Consider the following 14,790-nt stretch of genomic DNA (forward strand, 5'->3'; position numbering starts at 1 on the left):
AGAATTCTTTGGGATTGGGAATCCCTACGAGTACCGTTGGTGGGAAACTAGATAATTGCAGTTTATTATTAGTTTTCGATTGATTTGATTGACTAACGGTGGTTGAACTTTGATTGCACCTAGTTTGTTTATACTTGAGAATCTTCTCTTCTGATATAAGATTCACTCAAACTAGATCGAAGTTTCGACGGGGATCTTTAGACTGTTTGTAGATCTAAAGACGTCTTGTGATAATCCATTGTTAACAGACTCCGTTCTGTGTGTGATCGATCACAAGAGATTCAAGTTGATTAGGTGCAAGTGTTTATTTAAAATCTAAGAAGATTTGAAGACAAAAAAGATTGCTTGTTTGAGTTCATAATCTTTGGTGTGCACAAAACTTGATCGGCTGGGGATCCAACTATAATCGGTTTATCTTTGTGATAATCTTGATTGATTAGTTGAGTAGATCGGCATCAATATATTGTCTTTGTGACTAAGAAGTATTGATTGCAAAATCTATACAATTACTTTGGTAGTTGTATTGAGATAGATCTAAGAACCTGACAAAAGAGTTTATTGGGATAAACGGAAGAGCCTTTTGTCAAACTCATATCACTTGTTTGAAAAGAGTTGTTACCGAACAAATTTGTTGTTCCTTTACTGTTGGAATATGAACCAAAGGAATTGTTCCAAGTGCGTGACTTATTACAGGTTGGAGGCGCAGGGATACAGACGGAACTAGGTGAACCATAGGTTTAGTTGCTTGGTCTCAACTATACGAAGTTGGTTTAGATTTTGTATAGCTGCTTAATCCTGAGAGTATTTAATTCTGGACAAGGTCCCGGGGTTTTTCTGCATTTGATGTTTCCTCGTTAACAAAATCTTGTCGTGTCTTTTACTTTTCTATTTCCGCAATTATAATTGTTTTATTATAATTAAAAGTAAAATACACAAACATTAATTCTTATTTACTTGATAGCAATCCTATTGTGTTTGGTTAAGTCCGAACCTATTATCAAGTAAACATACTTCTTTATTGTATTGTCTCGTTCTTGTATCCATAGTCAATCACACAAGTTATCTTGTTGCCGTATTGTCTCGATCTCGTATCCATAGACGATCACACGAAGTGTGAACCGATTAGTTGTATTGTCTCGACTCAGTCCATAGACAATCACTTTCAGAGAAAGGACTTATAGGTGGAAAAGTTTTAGATTGAGGTATATTTGGGTACCCTTGTCTTTTCAATTGGTATCAGAGCAGGAAAACACGAAAAGATCTAACAATCTGTGTTTGATGCGATCCAACCTATAAGACATGAGTCAAAGTAAAGTTAAGCGAGAGCGAAAACTAAAGAAAGACTCAGCTAACGTATCACAAGACATTGGAAGTTTTGATTTTAAGAAATGTTTAAAAGGGGCTTCTTCATCAAGTTCTACTTGCTCTTCTGAGAATAAGTCTGAAGGTTCTCTAGACGAGATTAAGTTAAGCCATGTATTCGCAATCAATGATTCAGACTCTGAAAAATCTCTTTTTGATGACGAGAATTTTTTAGTTCTACGCTTGAGATTTCTGATGAAAGATCAAGTGTAAAAACATCTGAACTAAAAAAATTGAGCAAACTATTTCTTATTTGTTCTAATGATCTTCTTTCAACACTTGAAAGAGAACGATATTTAACTTCAAAGTTTGAGAATCTCGATGAAGAGCATAACTTGATGAAAGAAAAATTCTCACAACAAATACAGAGTCTTAAAAACAAATTATGTGCTAGTCTTTCTCAAACAGAATTATTTAAGAAAGATCGTGATGCGGCTCTTGAAAAAGTACATTTGTTGGAAGAGAAACTTGTTGAATCTGATGCAAGGATTAACTCCCAACAAAAGAATTTCGAAGAGAAAGAAGGTGAATATCCTTCACAAGAAAAATGCCTTAAGGCTGATCTAGCTAGTGCTCTTGATAAAATCAAGATGTTGGAAGAAGAAAATTTGGATCTTAAAAAGTTCAATGCTAGCTCAAACAATTTAACCTCAATGTTAGAAGCAAGTAGAAATCATCGTGATACACGAGGATTGGTCTATAAGGGAATAAATGCTTCAAATATTAGCAAAGAGGTAAAATTTGTTAAAGCTAAAAATTCTTCTAAACCAGAGGCTTCCACTGATGTAATAAATGCTCGTATTTCTTGTAAAGAAGTAAAATCATTCAAGCCTAAGAATCATGTTCAACCATACTCCTCAAGTATGACAACCAACGGAGGCACTTCTGCTAATGTTAAAAAAGCAACAATGTTGAACAGAGAAGAAGAACAAGAAGAAGAAGAAGAAGAAGAAGAAGAAGGAGAAGAAGAAGAAGAAGAAGAAGAAGAAGGAAAATCGTCGAGCTCCAAGGCAAGTGGATCCACAAAAAGGTAACATTAAAACTCATACTCCTTATGTTATTAAGCATTGTTATTATTGTGGTAATAAAGGGCACTTGCAATGGGGATGCAAAGTTCGTATGATGGAAGATGCACTTTCTTTTGTATCAAACGAATTGGGTAAGTTTGCTCCCCGAAAGATCTCAGATTACTATTGTCCTAAGTTTAGGCAAAAGAATTATTATAATGATAGTTCAAATTTTTCCTATCGCTCGACAAGGTCATCTCATAAAAGACCCGAATATAGAAAAAGACATGACTTTGTAAATACAAAGACAAGATATGATGTTCCAAATTGGAGAAAGGTTGTTTCGCAAAATATTTAAAAGGACAATGATCCTAATGGTATGAAGGAGAAAGCTGCTCCTGCGAAACCCAACTCTAAATGGATCCAAAAATCCTCCATAGCGAAAAAGGGACCAAAAGTTAGTCACAAGAATGACTCTCAGCTGTTAATAGTTGGTGACAATAATTACAAGAGTTTTGTTGAAAGACTAAAGAGAGACATCATGTCTGAAATCTCTTGTACTAGTGAACATTGTGATGATGACACTCTTCATCACAAGTCAAAGAAGAAAAACAAGAGATGGAACAAGAGAAAACAAACCAAGCAAGAGGTCAAGAATGATGATTCTGTCTTAGTCACTCGTGACGAATAACACAAGGATCAACTCAACACAACCTAGTTGTGTAGAATTGTGCATGCTCACCATTGTACTCAATCTTATGAAGGGTGAGGAAGCATGTCAAACTGAGCACATGATCTCTCGGTTATTATATGACTAATTAACATCTTTAGGGAGATTTATTTTCTTCTATACTCATACTTTCTCTATCTATATTTGAGATTTTGATAGAAACGGTAATTTTTAATTTATGATGTTGATATCTACTGATCATATATGTGTATCTCTTGTTTTTACGGTTAAAACAAGCTAAAAATCACTGAATTCGGACATTGTATGCAAAAGTTATGTTGAAAACAGTTTCGTGTATGGATTCATGCCGTAACCGATCCTAGTGAGAACTATAAGATCTATAACCGATCATAGTAAGAACTATAACCGGTGTTAGTGATTGGTCCATACGAAGGAGTGTAAAACTGTTTTTCCCATAACCTCTTCATCCGAACTCGGAATGACCTCATTCTTTTTGCGTTGGTTTCGTAATTAAATTTTATACGAGATTGAGGATTAATTTCTAGACCATGTTGGTAGGATTTATCAAAGGATCATAAGGGGTTCCGATTGAAACTAATATGTGAAAAGTCACAATATGTTGAATCTTTTGGTTTAGCATAAAAGCATATGTGTTTCGGGATTTCAACTTTTGCATTGCATTAGTTAAAACCGGTTTTCAACCTTTCTCTGGTAAAGGTTGGTCCTTGTTCTTGTTCTTTTGTTTTGGCGAGAGGATGACAACACAACGGGGGAGAGTTCTAATGTAAACTTGCGCTTAATGACATATCTTTTGGGGAAGAAGAGGATGCAGAACTTGAGGTAACGAATTTGTTAGTTAATCGTTTACCTGTTTAAGAAAAGCCTGATTTTATTGCATATATTTATTGCTTTTGCTTAACAAAATTTCGGTACAATTGATGTTTATTCCATTATTTGTGTATGGATGTATGTGCGATTCAATTGTTTCCGGTTAAGAAAAACTATTGTTATATTTCTTTATTGTTTGGTATCAATTGTTTAGGCTTACAAAATTTCGGTGCAATTACGGTACTTTAATATCTATGTTTGTTTCAATTGCTTCCGGTTGAGGTAAATAATTATGCAAGTTGATTTATTTGGTTTATATGAATTCTTTATGGCTTAACAAAAAGGGTTTTCGGGATGAATTGGTTAGTCCAATTCGATTTCGGATAAGAGAAACTAAGTTATTTGATCTTAGTTAGACTTATCAAAGTAGAGGTTTCGGTTATTCAAGTCTAATCGAATGCCTTAAGAAGAAATGCGAGTTAACTAACCTAGTACTTGTCTTGTTTAAAAGTGAAAGGTCTAAGTTATTATTTGAATAATTAGAGCATGATGAGAAAAATAGAGTTAATTCTGATCTTTATTTTGGTCTTATCGAACAAGCGATTGTATTTGTGCAATCGGTTTAGCAAAAGAACTAAGGTGCTTAGTCGATTTTTGATTTGCTAAACTATTAGGGAAAATTGCTTCGGGAAATTTTTTCCTTGGTAACATAGCATAACAAAATTACTTTGTAGTCTTTTTATATTGATTATCTAAAATGGTGTGTGGAACCCTCGTGCTTAACTTTTATAGGTTGCAAGTCTTTTGAGATTTGTAAGATCCTTTTGGTTTGTCCTTTATTTGCTCGTACCTTTGTCATTTTGTGGCAAAAAAGGGGAGAAATATATGGAGTAAACAATTGATTTGGTATCACTAAGGAAAGGACAATGGTGCTTAAACGTCATATCTAATGAAAGAGTAAAACATAGACTAAGGGGGAGTAACATATCATATTGATACTTGTAGTTATATGGACTACAAAGGAAATAACAAAGACGTGCAGATTGAAAATCTACCTATCTTACCTTTAGGGGGAGTATTAGATTTGTTATTATAATGTCAACAACGGTATTTATGCATTGAATGTATACAGGTTATTGTGTTGTTGAAACTCGGAATCAAGCGTATGTGTAATGAATTCTTGCAATTTGTTTATCCATATGATGTAAGAGTTTTGTCACTAAAATTGACAATGGGGGAGATTGTTAGAGCATATCTCGGTTGAACCCACCAAGCGTTGGTATGTCAAGATTGGTTGTCATATTTTAGTGAATCAAAACTCAGTTAAAGAGTCGCTTGATTATTTACTAGAGTCAACTTCGTATAGGTTAGCTAGAAAGTTACTAGGATACGAGACTTACAAGTATTACATGAAGACTTGAAGAATCTGAAGAAGTAAAGAGCTACAACGACGACATTATCCTTCCACTTGAGGTTAGTAATATTTGACATGAATTGTTTCATTCCTAACATATCTTTCAAGCCGTGCATATTGAAAATATAACTGCGAAGCTGTGAATGATTATACTCTAGTTAGACATAGTATTAAGGAATTACAATACGAAGTATAACGTCTATCTTTTGAACTTCGTATATAAGACATCGACATAATCGTATGAATGCTATTGTGATTATGTGTATGGGTATGGGTGAAGATTTTTTCCTAGGAAACAATGCTTTTACATTCGTTTAAAGGAAATACAATTGATAAACTTGTTTTATGAATCGAAAGGGAAATCGCTAGGCTTATTGGTATTGTTATTCATTGCAAATCTTTGGATTACCAATATGTGTGTTTAGTATAACCGCTCATAACTTGTTTATGTATCTTGGTAAAACTACTCACAATGCCTGACTTTTGTATTGGTATGACTTTTATTAGTGAAACCGATCTTAAGTAATCACCTGAGATGGTATGATCGATAATTGTAATTGGTGTGACCATTCCTAGTCATTGGGTGAACGATCCTAGAACTTGGTTGGGACTAATCACAAGATGTGTAATTGATCCTTGTGGTAGGTTAACAAGTTTTAGTAATTGGTGTGACCGATCCTATAACTTGTGCAACCGAATTCAAGTTTATACCATATATATATGTGGTAACTGATCCTCGTACCTAGTCAACCAACTTTTGGTAACTAGTGTGACCGATCCTAGTACCCACATGGATGTAGAACCGAAACTTGTTTTGGTAGAATCGTTAAACCCATGAATGGTGATTGAATGTTTTTGATCAATCACATAGTTCTTGGAAATCAGATGAACCAATTCTAAACTCGTTTGGAAATGTGGAAAATCGGTTCCAAGATTGTAAATATGAAAAAAGATTTACAAAGTAAAGATGTCGACATACTTTGAACATGTGCAGTAACTCTTATCTTTTATTGTTGAAAGATATTCCTTAATAGCTAAAGGAAAGAATCCCGGATCGAAATAAATTGAGAATCTTTTAATTAAGGTTTTTAGTTTTATATGCTTTTAATTTCCAGCAATTAAAATGCATATCTTTAGAAAATAAAAATTGGTAATGTGCATTTACTAATTGGAGATTTTCTACTGAGATTTTGGTCAATATTTGGACAGAGCATTTCCAGGAATTATGAAAACCGAATTTGGAAATATATTGCATATCTTGAGAATATTTTCGGTTTTGGAAATTCCTTGGTGTCCAAACTTCCTTGGTCTATAAATATTGAAGTTTGCATTTCAAGCAAACTAATCCTCAGAGATAGAAAAACTACCTAGTTGTGTTGTTACTGGTGGAGCCGTCTACGCGGAGAGAAAAGTACCCTAATTAGGCGAAATCTCTTACAACCGCTCGTTTTAAAGACTTCTTTGGGATTGGGAAGCTCTACGAGTACCGTTGGTGGGAAACTAGATAATTGCAGTTTATTATTAGTTTTCGATTGATTTGATTGACTAACGGTGGTTGAACTTTGATTGCACCTAGTTTGTTTATGCTTGAGAATCTTCTCTTCTGATATAATATTCACTCAAACTAGATCGAAGTTTCGACGGGGATCTTTAGACTGTTTGTATATCTAAAGACGTCTTGTGATAATCCATTGTTAACAGACTCCGTTCTGTGTGTAATTGATCACAAGAGATTCAAGTTGATTTTGTGCAGGTGTTTATTGAAGATCTAAGAAGATTTGAAGACAAAGAAGATTGCTTGTTTGAGTTCATAATCTTTGGTGTGCACAAAACTTGATCGGCTGGGGATCCAACTATAATCGGTTTATCTTTGTGATAATCTTGATTGATTAGTTGAGTAGATCGGCATCAATATATTGTCTTTGTGACTAAGAAGTATTGATTGCAAAATCTAGACAATTACTTTGGTAGTTGTATTGAGATATATCTAAGAACCTGACAAAGGAGTTTATTGGGATAAACGGAAGAGCCTTTTGTCAAACTCATATCACTTGTTTGAAAAGAGTTGTTACCGAACATATTTGTTGTTCCTTTACTGTTTGGAATATGAACCAAAGGAAATGTTCCAAGTGCGTGACTTATTACAAGTTGGAGGCGCAGGGATACAGACAGAACTAGGTGAACTATAGGTTTAGTTGCTTGGTCTCAACTATACGAAGTTGGTTTAGATTTTGTATAGAGGATTAATCCTGAGAGTATTCAATTCTGGACAAGGTCCCGGGGTTTTTCTGCATTTTCGGTTTCCTCGTTAACAAAATCTTGCTGTGTCTTTTACTTTTCTATTTCCGCAATTATAATTGTTTTATAATAATTAGAAGTAAAATATACAAACATTAATTCCTATTTACTTGATAGCAATCCTATTGTGTTTAAGTCCGAACCTATTATCAAGTAAAAATACTTCATTGTTGCATTGTCTCGATCTTGTATCCATAGTCAATCACACAAGTTATCTTGTTGTCGTATTGTCTCGATCTCGTATCCATACACGATCACACGAAGTGTGGACCGATTAGTTGTATTGTCTCGACTCAGTCCATAGACAATCACTTTCGGAGAAAGGACTTATAGGTGGAAATTTTTTATATTGAGGTATATTTGGGTACCCTCGTCTTTTCTGAAAGACTATATAAGGGAGAACTCTACCAACTTGAAAACCTAATCCCGACATTTTCCTGTGTCCTAGTTGCGACTAGAGTCGATTCTCCTTTAATCTAAGTTTTTTCAAAACCATTATAGGTTAACGACTTGAAGACTTCATTTGGGATTCGTGAAGCCAGACCCAACTATTTTCTCTATAGTTGCGTGTTCTGATCTTACTTGTTCTATCCTATTGCGTACTATCTTCTCTAAGATTTGCTCGAGATTTATCTCCGATAGGTAAGATATAAAAAGTAATCACAAAGCTCTTCGTCTCATTCTTTGTGATTCCACAATAACTTCTTCTACTACCATATAGTTAAGTTATTGTGAGGTGATTGATATTTCTAGGCTGCTCTTCGGGAGTATAAGACCGGATTATCAATTGGTTCCTGTTCACCTTGATTTATCAAAAGATGGAACAAAAACTTTGTAGGTACTTCTGTGGGAGACAGATTTATCTATCAGAATAGACTTATTTGTAGGAGATAGATTTGTTTATAAGTCTTCGACTTTGGGTCGTAGCAACTCTTAGTTGTGGGTTTAATCATCTAAGGGAATCAAGTGCGCAGAATCCGACGTGGTTCAAGAGGCGTAAGGAATGGGACTGTACCTTAATCGGTGTGAGACTTGGTTAGGGATCAACTACATTCCAGTCTGAAGTTAACTTGTAGTAGGCTAGTGTCCGTGGCGGCTTAATACAGTGTAGTGGTCAAATCTGGACTAGGTCCTGGGGGTTTTCTGCATTTGTTGTTTCCTCGTTAACAAAATTTCCGGTGTCTGTGTTATTTCTTTTCCGCATTATATTTTTTTATATAATTGAGATATCACAAGTTGTGTGTAGTTCAATCAATTGGTAAATCCGATTGTTGGATATGAATTGATTCGCACTTGGGCATTGGTCTTTGGTACCGTCCAATTTATTTCTCATATCAATCGGTCTCATAGATTTCTATTATGTTTGATTGTAGATTGTATTGAGAAATTGAGATTAAGCTCTTTGATATATTTTTTGATTGAGCTCGTTTTTAAGTTGGTGCTCTCGGAATTATATTGGAGTTAGTCTATACAGATCGCCGAACGAATTATTGGGTGTCTTCGTTATACCCCCTCTTTTTCAAAGATGACAACCACAAAATATACACTTGGTATATAGTCAAAGTCTGGAACCGAATCAACTATGGGATCAAACCAAGTATTTGAATAACGTACTAGTATGTTTGCTTTACTATAATTAAAATAACAATTATGATGAGGAAAGTAAAGTGAAAGCACACAACAAGATTTTGTTAGGAAACCGCAAATGCAGAAATCCCCCGGGACGTAATCCAGTTTTGAATACTCTCATAATTAAGCCGCTATACAAAGACTACAACCAACTTCATATAGTTGAGACTAAGTAAACTAACTCCAAGTTACTCAGTTCCTTCAGTATGCCTGCGGTGACTACCAATCTGATCTACGCCCGTGAATACTAAGATAGAGTCCACTATCTTAAGTCACTTCACCTGCTTTGAAGACTTCTAGAAATCAACACATTTGGATCGTATTCCAAAACAGTAAAGGACTAACCTGTTTCGGTAACTGCTCTATTAGTCTCCCAGGTCAACAAGTTAATCAGAGATATGTTTAATTAGAAATTAAGGTTCTTCCGTTTAATCAAAATAAAATCTTTTGTATCAGATAGATCAACCAAGATATAAAGACTATCAAAGATAATCAATCTTAGTTCACAGTCTATCAAATTCATTTCCTAAAAAGAAATACCAAGTGATAGATTGTCAATCTATACAATATGTTATAAAAGGTATATCAAGATAAACGAGCTTGTCGGATCCCAGTCAATAAAGTGTGCACGAAGTATAATCACAAAGATTAGAATACCAAAAAGCAAATCTTCGAATCACCAAATCTTTAGTCTTCAAAGTACCTGCATAAACAACTTGATTCTATTATGATCGATCATGCGCAGAACACAGTCTGTTAACAAGATGATCTCAAGTTTTATCTTCATATTTTGAATCAAAGATCAGATATAAAATCATCAATCCTTGGTCTAGTTTAAGTGACCTTATATCAAAAGAGAAAGATCATGAAATAAACAAACTAGGGAATATCAAGGTTCAACTATACCGTTAGCCAATCAAATCAATAATTGAAAAATAAAATAACAATACGATTCTAGTTTCCCACCAACATTACCATTAGATGATTCTTGATTCCAAAAAAAACTTTAAACGAAGACTCTAAGTTTACTTGGTAAAATCTGGTCTACGCACGTGAATCCTAAGATTGTACCTTTATATCTCCTAGATGAAGACGTTAAGTTTACTTAGTGAAATCTTCTAAATAAAAAGTTGGTATGTTATCTCTAGTCTCGATAACTCTTTTGATTAATTCGTTATGATCCCTTTTTTTTTCTCCTTTTCCAATTTGTTGACAAAAAGGAGGGAATTATTTAGTAGTATTCTGCGATGACATATGGATTCTCGGAGCATTATGTAATAGGAAGTGGATTATAAACTATAGGTTTTACCTATTATGCAAAGGAAGTAAGTAATGACTAAAAGGGAGAACATATCACTAGAGTATATTGCATCAAAGTTTCAGTACAATTTGACTTTGAGGAAGGTAACAATACTATCCTTCAAGAAGATTGCCAAGCTGGTATATAATTTTCTTATAACAACTATTGACTTGAGTGATTTTATTAGTCTAGAAAAGCCCTAAAGGAGAATTTCATAAGTTTTTATCTCTACAGATCTTCAACAACAAAGGTGTTGAAACGATCATATGCAGAATTATTGAAGAACTTGAAGAACGAAGAATTCAAGAAGATGTTGAAGAACCAAGCAAATCAAGCATGATGGGTTTTGAGCTGAAAGGTTTATTTATTTTTTATTCATATTCTTTGATAATCTTGTCACTAAAATTTAATCTAACTAATATAAATAAAAGAGGTATTTTTCACCGTTCGACAGGAAAAAACCAAAATACCCTTCTATGATTTTCATTTCTTACTTGGTACAACGAGTAAATTTGAAACGACAAAATGGTAAGTTCACAACATATAAATTTAAAACGATGAAAGGGTACGATCATAAGTAAGACTTCATAGTTTCTTTATATTTTGAAATAGATTCGATGATAAACCCTAGCGAAACACATTCTTCCTCCCGAGTCTAATTATAATACCATAATTCGAACTTTATAAAAATCAAAACAATAACAGCAAAAATCGACATATTTCGAATCTGATCTAGACACATTAAGATCAGAGTTTTGACTCATAGGATTTGGACTCAAAATTCCAGAATTTCTAAAGATTAAGCGTTCCATCAGAATCAGAAGGTTAATTCGGACGATGATTAAAGTATAAATATTTTAAGTGAGGTTTCGTTTTCATTTCAAAAGAATGAATTTGGAAGACAAAAGTTAAATAATATCGCCATTCAACAATTAAATTTGAGTGTTCTATATTTAATGTTACATAGTAGTAATTCATTAAAAAAACAATCAAGGTTTGATTAATCGATATCGTATGTTATGTTGCTTAATTATTTAAATGGATAAATTTGGGCTTAGTTGCATTTAGAAGATAGTTGTAACAATCATATTTCTTGATTACATTTATTTGGATCCATTAAAGGGAACTTTGGGTTTCCATCTGGATACTCTAATTTTGTTGAAGAGTTATAAATACATGTGCTTTGGATGGCTAATTAGTTTTGTAGAGTGCTTGAATGTAGCTGGCACATATGGTGCACACAGAGCCTTATTCACTGAAGATGCCAATTACAAATTTTTGTAGTCTACACTTTTTTACATTCTCATGGTCGATTTTATCCGATAATGCGCTACTGAAGGTAGAAAGAATGCCAGACAACGAAGTTTAATCCTTTGGTATAGATGATCCCCAAAGAGTTGGCATGCCCAGGTAAGCAACTTGCTATATATATCTAAATCTTACGTGTTGACTTGAATCTACCTCTGCATTTAAGGTTTACCTTGCACCTTTGGCTGAATTTTTGTTTGATTTCATAAGTTGTATAATTGATCTTGATAGTGAATATGTTTCTTCTTATATTCATTCATCATACGACGTTTTGTTGTCTTAATGGTTTTGGTTTTGTGACTTTCCGTCTTTTAAAACCCATCTATCATTTTGTTTGTTATGCATGTATCCAATCTGATTTTGCTAATTTCGGTATTGGTTTTATTCGTCGTAGCCAAGGGTTCTCCAGCAAACTGAGGAACTACAATTACATCGACGTCATATTAGAGAAAGTACGTGCAAAATGAAACACAGGTTCCCTAATTCGAGCTACAATTTTTTTGTTTAACTGTGCTTCTGAGTATACTTTTAAAAATGAAAGTTAGACTCTGAATTTTGATTAACTATGTGGTTTCATCTGAAATACGAATGCCAGCAATGTTAAAACTGACATGTACTCATAGGTTTAAGTATCTTAATAAACTTTTTCAGCAACATATGACAGTCTGCTCCCCCGTAGAAGCCCCAGAATCACCGAGAAAGCTCAATATCGAGTACATACACAAAATGCAAGGCATATGATCTCTCCTTTTTTCTTTCTTATTTTAGGTATGCATATGTAATGAAAATACAACTCTATTTACAGTATTACTAAGGTGCTTTTTTTTGGTTATATGTTCAGTTTTGGTTATGTTACTCATTGTAAGCTGACATATCAACTTTCGCCAGCAATTGAGGGTGGTTTGCCGAATCATATCACACTCCCGGAAAATTCCAAGACTTATTGACCTTAAAAAGGAGTACATACAAAAAATCCAATGTTGTCAAAAAAGTTTATTTTTTGACATGTGCATATATTTTTTTCCAAGTACATATATATATATATATATATATTAAAACGGATTGGTAGGCGCATCGCGCAGGTGTTCAGACTAGTTGAAGGAAGGGGAGATTGTTACTGAATACCCCTCGAAGATTGAAGACTGAAGATCAAACGAAGACATTTTGAGAACTTCATCGACAAAGAGGTACGTGAAGACTGAACCATCCTATTTACTCACGACATAACTATTCTATCTTTATAAGACTATGTCGTATGGTTTTAGAAGATTTAATATTCCAAGAAGAAATTTCGAGTCAAGATTGTCTTGTTGGATATCTCGAAATATGATTCAAGCAATGAATGTTCTAGATCATTAGCAATCTTAGTTAAGAATAATTTATTTGTTAAGAACTATTTTTGTTTTAAGTTGATCATTTGGAAATTTCCCAAGCAATGTTATTTCATACATATGATGATCGGAAATATTTCAAATCATTAAAGTGAGTTATCAGAATTATTGAGATTTTGGACACATGGTAGGTGTATACACCCAGTATGCATACCATAGTCATATGAAGTTTCGGAACATAGGTAGGCACGCATACCCAGTATGCTTACACTAAGCATCTGAATTCGTATAAATGGGGAGGTATGAAAACCCAGTATGCGTCCCCAATGGACCGAGTTAGTGAATAGCTTAGGGTATGCAGACCTATTACGCGTGTGAACTGGTTTATGGGTACGTGCACCCCTACACATACCTACCCAATACGAATTCAACAGATGTTGTTAGAGCATCGATCGGTCGAACTCGCAAGCGTTGCTAACTCAAGCTTGTTTGTCAAGTTTAGTTGCCAAAACTATAAGTCTTGATTTCTAGTCTACATATAGCTAAGTCTCGGATTAGGATAGAAAGTGTAGTTGAGCATTAGACTTCACGGCGTTCATCGATTGAAGACGAAGAACTATTAAGGGGAGCTTGTGGAACTTCATCAACAAAAGGTATGTGGAGACTTGAACTCATATATCACTCAAAAGTGTATCTACTCTATCTCTTATTTGAGACAAAAGTCGTATAGCTATATAGACTTAAATTATACACATTTGATATTTCGAGCTGAGTTTAACTCGCTTACATATTTCTCGAAATATGTGTTGGTAAGATTTCGCTTTAACCAAGTTCATCTTATATTTTGGACGAAAGTCAAAAGATGATCATGTGAAAATCGCCTTGTAATATCTTACATGATTTGTGTGAAGTAGTCATTTTATGTAGACTCGGAATGTTTCGTATTGATCATTCGATCATTTGAAAATTGCTTTGAAGCTAATAGTTTGTGTGAGACAGCTATTGTCGTCTTCCGAGAATGTTTCAATGATTGAAATGGAGTTTAGAACAATTAACCATGATTGGATAAAGCATAGTATGCGTAATTGCATATATGAAATCCAAGTCCGGGAACCATAGTATGCATCCCCGTATGTGTACTGGTTGGTTTAGTGAAAGTCCGGGAACCTTGTACGCATACCGGTACGCGTACTGGCATGAGGATCAGGTCCGGGAATTTCTGCAGAGTTTGGAAGGTATGCGTACCCGTTCGCATACTGGCGAACCCAAACTAAGTCCAGCTACTTAGGTATGCGTACCCGTTTGCATACTTGAGTAGGTTATGTTCTTCGGTTTGTTCATGAACTAATACATTTATATTATAAGAAATGCGATCTTTTGCAAACTGTGGCTATAATATTCATGAATTGATTCGAGTGAATCAAAATCAATTTTGTTTCAATTGTGTCTCGTATACTTCTATGAGAATATAAACAATTGAGCAACTCTAGAACTAGTTTCATTTGAGTCATTTGAACTAGTTATGGTTAAGATGAATATGGTTGATATGAAAGTGTTCATATGGCTAACTTCGGTTAACTATTGTTGAGCCAACAAAGGTGTATACGTCTAGGTACGGTTAC

The sequence above is a fragment of the Papaver somniferum genome, chromosome 10 (assembly GCF_003573695.1).
Source record: "Papaver somniferum cultivar HN1 chromosome 10, ASM357369v1, whole genome shotgun sequence".
Classification (NCBI taxonomy): Eukaryota; Viridiplantae; Streptophyta; class Magnoliopsida; order Ranunculales; family Papaveraceae; genus Papaver; species Papaver somniferum.